Below are 11389 nucleotides of genomic sequence, written 5' to 3' on the forward strand. Positions count from 1 at the left end.
GAAATTCTTCTGATCCAAAATCTCCGGGAATTCCTGATGCTTCTAAGATAAAATACACTATCATTCGCCTAGCACGTGAGGTCCTCCACAATATGGTTCTTGCTTATCTTTCTGGGATTCATTCTCTCATATTCATTGTTTGACCTATATTAAAGTTCTAGTTGGTCTCTGAACGTGACAATGTCTGGCTGTCATAGGCCAAAATCATCAGCATAGGCCATCCCCATGCCTGCAGCTCAATCCCTCTGAAGACTCTTAGCTTCTTCAAGGACTAAGTCAGGCATTGTTATTATCTGGTCTTTTTTCAGTCATGTCCAACTTTTTGTGACCTCATTGGGAGTTTTCTCAGCAAAGATACTGGACTGGTGTACTATTTTCTTCTTCAGCTCATTTTACAGATGAGGAAACTGAGGCAAACAGGGTTAAGTGACTTGCCCGGGGTCACACAAAGAGAGTCAGAATTCAGATTTGAGCTCAGGTCTTCCTGACTCCAGGACTGGCCCTCTATCCTCTGTGCTACCAAGCTACCAGGTACCACTTCCTAATCAAATTGTCCCTTGAGGCCTCCAATCGTGAGTGCTTTTCCCTGCCTCAAATGACTTCTCATTTATTTGATCTGTTTGCATGTATCTTGTAAGTTCCTTGAGAATCAGGACTGTCTTATTTTTGCCTTTGATTCTAGGACACTTGATTCTTGCACACACAAAGTCCTTTAATAGATATTTGTTAAATCAAATGGAGCTAGGCCTTTAAGGAGAAATAGAAAAGTGGAATGAGAACAGAGCATACATGTAGCAAAATGAGAATTCATAAAGGAAGAGTCCAAATTGTTGGAGGAGAAGCTTGGCTCTTGTACATATATCACTTAGTGTTTTTGAACAATAGTTTTCCTTTTTTTCCCTTTTCTTTAAAAAAAAAAACCAAAATTTCCCACTTAATAGTATTTTATTTTCCCCAATTACATATAAAAAGTTTCCAACATTCATTTTTATAAGATCGAGTTCCAAATTTTCCTCCGTCCCACCCTCCCATCCTCCCTCTCTAAGACAGTAAGCAATATGACATAGGTTATACACATACAATCTTCAAACGATATTTTTCAAATTATAAAGTAAGGAAAATGTTTATTTGTTTATCAATTTTATTTTGTTGTCAAAACAAAATTATTACCATATTTAATTTATTCTTTTTTGGGGATCACCAAACTTATATAATCAGATTTCTTTCTAATAGTGACAATATCTCACATAATAAATCACTCTAAAAGAAGCATGGGATAATGATGGCTAACCCCTTCTGCATACACTGACTTTGTGATTCTAGGTAAATCAGCTTTCAGGGTGCTAGGCAGCTTTTTAAGGCTATAATTTGTGGAGAAGATGTCAACTTACTTTGGCAGAGGATTTTTCTCATCTGGAAGTTTCTTGTACAACGTAATGACATTTCAGTTCCCATCTTCTCTAAGGTTTATAGTATGCTTTCCTCATAACTTGTTCAAGTATGTTCCTCATTTTACATATAGGTAAACTGAGGCTGAGTAGTTAAGTGGAATCAAAGCTAGTGTTAGAGCTTCAACCTGACCCCGGGTTTTCTACATCCAACAAGAGTTATCTTTTCATTACTTATAAATTGAGAAAAGTACCAACTTACCCTTTTTATCTACCAACGTAAAACCTTTAACACATACACACACAATTTCTCAGTTGTAGACATTCCTCTTCCAGATAGTTAATTTTTGATTATGACTTGCTGTATTTCTTTATATTCCTTTTATTTGTCACCTTAATGGCTCATTTATTGCTGTTGTAACATTTTCATTTAATGGCAAATGTATCAACAACTATAACATTGAGTTGTAACATTGTGGCATTGACATGCCAAGTTATTTAACCATTCCCCTACCACGGCACATGCAGATTATTTCCAGGGTTTTTTTTTTTTAAGTCACAAATAAAGGAGTTATGATTTATATTGGCAAATGTAGAATTTCCAAGCATTTGAGAGTTAGAAGGGGCCCACAGGTCACTTAGTCTAACTTGAAGGTTCTTGAAGACTTCCCTCCAAAGCATATTTAATAAAGGGTCATTCACCCTCAGCTTGAGAATCTGCAGTAAGGAGAGACTCATTATTTGCCAAGGATAGCTTGATAATTGTAATCTGAGTCCCCAAACCTATTAATATGGGACTTTTTTCTCATTGGTGGAGATCAATGCCCCTAGCCTTCATGAGGGCAGGCTGAATTGTTGAGAGACTTGAAGAAAGTAAAAAACAAAGATCATCCCTTTTCCTTAACACAGCCCTTCAATTATTTGAAAATAGTCCCCATACCTTCCACCCCCACCACTTTTCTAGGCTAAACATTTCCAAATCCTTCAATTCCCTCATTGTCCTTATTGCCTCACTCTAGAGGCTTGTTCAGGCAACTCTATTCTGTCAACATTTATTATTCACCTACTGTGTCCAAGGTACTATTCTAGGTATTAGAGACAGAAAGACAAAAAAAAAATGTGGCATTTGGAATTGAACAGGCAAATATGCCCTCTGAAGCCTTGCTGAGGTATTTACAGGAAACGACTTTGATTGGTTTCTAATGATTGGGGTGGCTTCCAAGATGATTGGTGACTGAGAGTCAAGGGATACTGACTTGTTGCAAAAGCCAAGGGAGTTATGAAATAGACACTTGGCTTTAAAAGCATTCTCTCCCTTGAACTATCTAGATTAATTTGGGGGTGACCAGGGGAAGGAAAATTTCTTTTGACTTTCTGCTTCTTTTTCTGAGCACAGGAAATAGAGTTCTTTAAAAATACACTTTTCCTGCATTAGGGACTTCAAGAGTAATCTTGAGAGCAAGAGTTTCTGAATTTGATGAGCTAGACATCAGTCTCCCAGTATATCTTCCTGTGGATAGATTTCCATGGCAGGGAGGAAATTGCTTTTATTTTCACTCACTTCTAACTGAAATTCAACATTTTCTTCAATTGTTTAAAAATATGATTTCTGAGAGTCCATAGGCTTCACCAGACTGACTGAGAAAGGGGTCCATAATATAGAAAAGGTAAAGAAACCTTTTCCTAGATGGAAATTTCTTTAAAAGTGTGCTCCTTTTGGAAAATCACTTCAACTCACTGGGGCTTAGTTTTCTCATCTGTAAAATGAGGGGGCTGAATGTGATAAGCTCTATAAGTTTCGTCTAGTTCAAAATCTATGATTCTAAGGAAAGGATCATCAATGTATATCCCCTTTAGTGGAAGGGAGGGATGGAGGGACCAGAATATCTGAAACTTGCCTTCCCTGTAAACTACTGCTATGAGTTGCTTAGACAGTACAGGTGGAAGGGTAAATGGAACTCTTTGTTAAGAAGCCCCCAAGTGTCAAATAGCTTAAGGTATTTCAGAATTTTCTGTTTCTGTATTTTTTTCCCCCATGGGCTCTAGTGAGTCCTTCATATGTTATGCACTTTCACTTGTGTGTTAAATAAAAGCCACCCCACCTAATTTCCATATTGTACACCAATTTACAATTTCAATACCAATGTAATAGTATATCTATTTTGAAAAGCTGCTTTTACATTTATTTTTTCCTCAATTTGGTAGCTGTTTTAATTTTTTTAAGTTTTTTTTTGGTCTTTATTAATTTGTTTACTTTTAGTTTACAAGATTCATTACCACAATTTCTTGAGTTTCAAATTTTCTCTCCCTCCCCACCCTGCCCCCACCATGGTGGCATACAATCAAGTACAGTATGTGCAAATACTTTCACATTAGGCATTAGTCAGGTTATAAAGAAGGATTGTAACAGATGGAATGAAGAATGGGAAAGAGGAAACAAAACCAAACAAGAAAATGAAAAAGGGCAGGTAGTTTGCTTCAATTGCAGTTCAGCTGTTTTGATTTTCATTTATTTGCTCATTAGACTGAACAATTTCTCAAGGTAATTTAACATTAATTTTTCTTCATCTGCAAATGTTCATATTCTTTGGTTATTTATTCCCAAATTGTAACATGGAGTTATAAATGATAAATTTTTATTTATATTTGTAAATTTTATCAATCTGCATCAATTCCTTATATATTCTGGATGTCAGACTTTTATCAGACCTAGTCACCAAATAAAAGTAACTCTACTTGATTACTTTCCCTTTTATTTTGGTTACATTGTTTCTTTTACTATATAAGGTTTCTAAAATTTTTATTATAATTTAATCTTTTTTGGACTTCTCCATCATTCCCCCAGGACGCTCATCATCAGTAAACCTCACTATACTTCAAGATCCAATCAGCCTTGGTACTTAACTCTCATCTGTCTACTCTTCCCACCTCTGATTGATTGGGGTTTGGAGCCATTAACTCTCAAGCCTCCATTTAAGGAGGCCATGTCTTCATTTCCCACTAGCTGCACTCTTTTGGATTTCTCCATTGTGCCCCCTTCATGGATATCTTCTTCCTTCCTTCTCCCTCCTTTTTAGCTTCCTTTTCTTGAAGTCAGAGACTCTTTTTTTGTGTTTGATATAGTGCTTACTACAGTGCCTGGCAAATACCAGGCATTTAATAAATGTATATTGACTCACTGAACTAATAACTTTGTGCTCAGCAATTTCTACATTTGTTCAATGGATAATATACATTAATTGGTCTCTACTGTTGAAACAAATATCCTCTCCTCCACTCCCTCAGCTTTTGAACATCTTTTATATTTATCTCATTGATTCAATTGGAACTATAAAGTGTGAGGTATGAATTCTTTTTTTTTTTTTTTGCCATGGTGCTCTCCAATTTTTCTAAAATTTTATTGTTTAACGTCATTGAGTTTATAAAATATTAATCTTTTTATATACATTTGACTATATTTCTGGAACTTCTATTTAGTTCTACTCATCTATTTTTCAGAATTTTTTGGCCAGTACTATATAGTTTTGATAATTTTTGCTTTATAGCTATGTTCTGTAGACTGACAAGGCAAATCCCCTTTCGATCCTTTTTTTTTTTTCAAATACGTTTCATTGTTATCTTATCTGGTTCTAAAAATAGTCTATTAGTATGATGACCATAGTATTGCATTAAATCTATAAATTAATCTGGAAAGCCTTGATATCTTTCTTATATTGGTAGAGAAAGAAGAAAGCCAAGAGGGTTTATAACCAAGTTATGTGTATGGTAAACACAGACTTGTTCAACAAATCCCACTATATGAAAACTATTACACTAGAATTCAGTATGCCAGTTTAAAAGGTTTTCATCTCTAATCTTTCCCTCCTCCAACGCATCCTCAAGATGCCAGATTGATCTTCCTTATGCATAGATCTGGTCCTAGATATCATCCTCCACTGAAAATGTTTTGATGGTTCCATATTGCTTACCAAAATTTCATCTCCTTGCCTGTAATCAGAGTTCTCCATAATCTGGAGTCACTCTATCTTTCTAGATTTATCTAATACTACCCCCTCCCCTCCCATGCACTCTATGTTACAGCCTTTTTGTTTGAATAATAATACTGTGATTTTTTCATTCTTTTGGCATCTTGCCCCTCTCTGAGATATTTTGTCAAATTATCAATCTTTTTAAAGATTATGTTGTCTCCAGCACAGATTTCCTCTGCATGTAGAGTTAATCTTGCTAACTTTGTCTTCATAAGTGCTATTTTGATTTCCTGATGCAGGACACTGGGGATTGAGGTATCAAATGTCATGGATAAACTGTTGGATAGCAACATGGATAGCAAAAATAGATTGCCATAGAAAAATCATTGAGAAATCTATTTTCCAAGTATTTGATGTCCTCCAGCTAATTTCATCTCTGAATGCCCTTGGGAAGAATCATGACTTAATAGTGCTATTCCCTGTTTTGTGGAAAATTGTTTTTCCCCACCACCGTTCACCATTTTGTGAGATTATTACTTGTTATCTTCTGTCACTCACCTCCCATATGTATTACAAATTAGTTTGTATTTTAAGCTGGTGCTGACCCTCATGTGATTATCCATCCTCTGCTAGAAGAGTTTTTAGTATCTATCACTACTTCATAATGAAGCTCATTCCATTTTGGGGCCATTCTACTTATTTAAAAAGTTCTTCTTTATCATGAGCCCAAATTTTTCTCTCTCTAACTTCTATCCATGGGTCCAAGTTCTGTCCTTTGGAGCAACATAGAATAAGTCTAGTTAGTCTTCTGAATAATAATCCTTTTTTAAAATTTGAAAACAGCTATAATGCACCTTTCCACACCAAGTCATCCTTAGTTCTTTCAACCTTTTCTTATCTCATGTGATTTCCCTCAAATTCCAACTAAAATTCCATTTTCTACAGAAACCTCTCCTAATTCCTCTTAATTTTAATGCTTTTCTCTTTTAATTATTTCCTATATATCCTGTATCTAGCTTGTTTGTACATATTTGTTTGCTTGTCTCTCCCATTAGATTCTGAGCTCAAGGGCAGGATTGTCTTTAGCTGAGTGCCTAGCATGTAGTGGGTGTTTAAAAATGTTTACTGACTGACGATTTAGGTCATCTTCCTCTGGGAATGCTCCAGATTTATTGTCCTTAAAATGTTGTCCCCAGAAATGAAAACAATTTTTGAGAAGTAGTCTGATCAGTGCAGAGTATAAACTGTGTTTTGAACATTGTATTTCCATTAATATAACCTAGGCTTGCACTAGCTTTGGGGGCAGACAGGCAACCCTTTTGGCTGACAATAACTTGCAGATAGCTAGAGAGGCAGGTTTCCCCCATCCTGCATTAGAACAATTGATTTTTGAAAATATTTTTTACTTATTTCATTAATATTTCCCAATTACATGTAAAAAATTAACACTCATTTAAAAATTTTGAGTCCCAAATTCTTCCCTTCCCTCCCATCCCTACCCATTGAGAAGGCAAGCAATATATCCATTACACATGTGAAGTCCAACAAAATACATTTCCATATTAGTTACATTGCAAAAGAAAACACACACACACACAAATAAGAAAAATATAGAAAGTAAAAAAAAAGTGTGCTTTGACTGTGCAGTTGATTTTTAAAATCTAACTGAAAGATTACATTTTCATTCATTCTAGAAACACTTGTTAAGTTGCCCACTAAGTATGCCACTGTGCCTGGTACTGGGCAAAAATTTGTAAGACATGGATGCAAAGTATCTGCATATATCCCAAAGTTGTGGGCGGCGCCTTCACTGTACTTTTCTGAAAGCAAGCTCTACAAAGTTGGCAGCAGGCAGAGTCCTTCTGCCCCACAAGTTTCCTGGAATGAGTCCTCATATGGAATTATCTGAAGAGAGGTAATGGTTGAAGTGGGTGAGGATTAGATCCTACAGAGAGTGAAGCATGAAGACACAGTCTTGATGATGTTGTTTGTCCTTCATTCTTGAAGAGGACCATGACATCAGGGAGGTGATGCCATGACATGCAAGTGAATTGGATTTAAGTGACAGAGGGTTCTACAAAGTCACTGATGAGGGAAGGCTCCCTCTAGGTTCAGCAGGAACTCTGATCTTATCTAAGACCAGAAAACCTGCAATAGCGTCTGGAAAAAATTCAAGGTCTCAGGCTTAATTGCAGTGAGAGTTGTAGAAGTTTATTTTTATGCTTCTCAGAAGCGGGCATGAGTCCTTAGGGGACCTGCAAGTGAGAGGGGTACAGGCTTTTACTTTTAAAGGGTAGGGCTGAGCTGATGGAGGGAAGGGACCTCAGTGCATAGATAAAGGTTAGAGCTGACTGAGAGAAACTTGTGACTTTAGTGCATAGATAGTTTAGATGAGATTTGGGCCAGACCTGAGGAGACTTGAGGCAAGAACAAAAGAGCATGTGGGCCAGACAGAGGAGACATGAAGAGATTAAGTAAGAACAAAGGAGTCACAAGGTGTTGCCTAGGCCGGAGTTCAGATAGGGGGAAGGGGCAGAGTTTGACAATACAAATTGCAGGTACAACTGTACAAACTAGTTTTACAAATTGATGTTACAGATTGATTTAGACCCCAGGTACCCCATCATCACCAGTCTCATTTTCTCCTCCACAGTCATCTAGGTCCAGTGGCAAGACATAGATCAGGGTGACTGGAGATGTCCCTGGATGCAGTGGCTTTTTCAAGTTAATTCACTTTAATTAAGTTAATTCACCTAAAATCCAATCCAATGAGGGATGATGATATTAAATGTGTAGGCAGAGAAGTAGAGAAAGGTAGGTCCAAAAAGTAGAACTAGAGAGGGCAGTCACATAAGACAAGGTATAAAACAGCCTTAAAAGTTTCAGAATAATCAGGCAGAATGAGAATTGAGAAAAGGCCTTTGTTTGGCAATTAGTTGGCAACAATTGACCTCTGAAAGGGTGAGGGTAGAAGGAACAAAGGCCAAATTACAATTAAGTTGAAGAGTGAGTAGGTGGGGAGATATGAAGGCAGGGAATGTTGACTACTCTTCCCAGAAGTCTGGCACTGAGGGAGGACCACTAAGGGAGTGCCTTAGAGTGGATGAAAGCAAAATGGGAGTTAATCATACTTGCCTTAACATTAATATTATACTACTGGGGATGATAACAAGGTGTTAAACTAACTGTAAAAATTCAGGCCATGCCAGGTGATTCCTTTATGAGGTACAAATAAGTACCTGAGTGAATCAGAAGGGAGCAACTATACTGGAGAATTAGGAGCCACACCCCAGGGTGACTCTTAAAAAGACACAGTTCAGTTAGTTTGAGGCACTCTAGGCTTCCTGATGGCTGTAGAACGCTGGGCTTGGAGTCACAAAGATTTGAGTTCAAATCTAGCCTCTGTTGAACCCCTGGCTGTTTGCCTCAGTTTTCCCAATTGTAAAATGAGGATAATGATAGTACTTACCTCATAGAATTGTTGTTGAGGATTAAGTGAGATATTTGTAAAGAGCTTAGCATGGTGCCTTATACATGCTTAAGGTCCAAGGCCAGCTTTCTATACATTAATACCATAAAACTGAACCACATCTTTGTAAGGAAGAAAAGGTCTTATTACCCTTTAAGGGATACTTACTGTTGAGTGCCCCACCCTCACACATTCCAGATAAATAAGTTCAAGAATCAGAAAAAAGCAGGCCACAATCAGAAGAGATAGGTGTAAGCCATGGGCACTGAATGAAGCCCCCATCTCCTCTGTTTTTGAATTGCTAAAGAAGTTTCTGTATACTAATGAAATCACAGGTCCAATCCTTATTCCCTTTAAGGTTTACATATTTTCCCCCCAACCACCCTGTGATGTTGGTGGTGCAAGGATTATAATCCCCATTTTGTTGTGGTTCAGTTATGTTTGACTCTTTGTGACCCCATTCAGGGTTTTCTTGGCTAAGATTCTGGAGTGGTTTGACATTTCCTTCTCCAGCTGAGGAAACTGAGGCAAACAGTATCGAGTGACTTGTCCAGGGTCACACCACTACTAAGTGTGTGAGGCCAAATTTGAACTCAGAAGCCCAGGCTAAGTGATTAAATGGATCATTCAAACTGATAATATCAGAGTTTAAACTTGAGCCCAGGTCTTCTAAGTCCAAAACCAGTTATTTTTTCATTACAATTAATTAATAAAAATATCAGCTTACCCACTTTACATCTACTAAGGTATAACTAAAAAAAAAAACCAAACCTTAGTCATTGTAGATAGCACTCTTCCAGGTAGTTTCTTAATTTTCAATTATTGTGGCTAATTATATTTCTTTATATTCCTCCTATTTGTCATTTTAATGGCAAATTACATTAACAAGCAACTTGTTTGGTCATTTTCCTACCAAGGTACATAATGATTATTTCTAATTTTCCACTATTACAAAGTTATAAATATCTATGTACATACAAGTGTTTTGTTTTATTTTAAACAGTCTCTGAGCCTTTGGAGGGTTAGAAGAGACTCAGAAGTCAACAACTGATCTTCCAGAATTTTCCCTACAACCCACACAATTGATCTCATCTTCTGCTTGAGGACCTCCAGGGAGGGAAAACTTACTGTGCACTTCCCAAGACAATCATTTTACTTTTGGACAGCTCTATTAATTATGAAGTTTTCCCATAAATCGAGACTAAAGTTTTGAGAATGAAGCACATGCCAAAGAAATTGTTTTGAGAAGAATGAGGACCAAATAAATCCAAGAGTTTGGAAACATCCCACTAATCACCACTTGCCTTTGTGAGGTAATAATAATGAGGATGATGATGGCTAACATTTTATATACTGCTTACTTACTTGCCAGGCCCTGTGCTAAGTGCTTTAGAGCTGGGGCTCAAATAGAGAATGCATTTTGCTGCCTCCAACAACCTTCTTATTTATCTATGCTAGTTAGACCCTAATGTCTTTTTTGCACTGCATTCATCTCCCTGTTGGATGACCACTGGTCTGGAATGCTGGAATAAGGAACTGACTGGATAAGATGGCTGGCTACTTGGGTCTTTTCCAACTTAAATTCTGTGATTCCATTAGAAGTTATAAAATCTGCACAGTCACCTAGCCATGACATGGCACTAAAACACACACACATATTTTGTTCCAGACATGGAGTAGATACTATGCAGGTAGGGCAAGTTTGTAACCATTTCCCCCTCAATAAGCAGAAACAATACATTTCTAGCCTCAGATTTAAATCTTCAGGGACAGGATGAAACGCTATTCAGTTTAAGAGTTTTCCCTGAGAAAATATATTTTTGGCAGAAGCCCAATGCTAAGTATTCTCTTGTAGTATTCAGGGGACTGAAAAAGCAAGTATCTATGGTTTTCAGGGAAAATTTGCAGATTGTTCACAAGGTGGAACAGTGGTTTACCATTTTCACAAAGTGCCTTGAATGCCAGGACTTTTGAGGGGAGGAGAATGGTGTACCACCCCATAATGTCCAACCCTGTACACCTGCTCCTAGAGGACTAAAGGACCACACACGGTTTTGCAACCTTCTCTGGCTTAGAAAGCAAAGTCGTGAAAAGCCTTTAAAAGATTCTCCAAACCGGACTCCTTTGATTCCCTAGCCCTTCAAGACTAAGGAAGGCTGGGCAGCACAGACTCCGTGGGATATTTCAAGAAGGAGGGCGTGGGGTCGCAGAGAAAGGAAATGGTGGGTTCCTTACACCAGGTCAGGGGGTGGGGGCCTGGCAGCCTTGACCACAGAAAAGCAGGATAACTCTGGACCACGCCAGCTGTCCGGCCACCCATCAATGCTCCTTCTTCTCCTTCCTCCTGCTCCCTTCCCTTCCTTCTTTACCTTTTCTCTTCCTCCTCCTCCCCCCTTCCTCTTTCTCCCTCCTTTTCCTTCTTCTCCTTCCTCCTCCTCCCCCTTCCTCTTTCTCCCTCCTTTTCCTTCTTCCTCTTCCTCCCTCCTTTTCCTTCTTCCTCTTCCTCCTCCTCCCCCTCTCCTCTTTCTCCCTCCTTTTCCTTCTTCTCCTTCCTCCTCCTCCCC

At 37.9% G+C, this 11389-nt stretch overlaps 1 long non-coding RNA gene across 1 annotated transcript in view; it reads right to left on the reverse strand.

The window, feature by feature from the left end:
- Positions 1 to 4197: 4197 nt before the first annotated feature.
- Positions 4198 to 11389, reverse strand: part of LOC138156372 (uncharacterized) — a 7869-nt gene continuing 677 nt past the window's right edge. Inside the window, exon 2 of the long non-coding RNA XR_011167132.1 lies at positions 4198 to 7611. This is a non-coding gene — a long non-coding RNA (uncharacterized lncRNA). The remainder of the gene's footprint in view (positions 7612 to 11389) is intronic.

This window comes from Petaurus breviceps, unplaced genomic scaffold (assembly GCF_028583685.1).
Source record: "Petaurus breviceps papuanus isolate PSGF00001 unplaced genomic scaffold, PetGlider_PUasm1.0 154, whole genome shotgun sequence".
NCBI classification, from domain to species: Eukaryota; Metazoa; Chordata; class Mammalia; order Diprotodontia; family Petauridae; genus Petaurus; species Petaurus breviceps.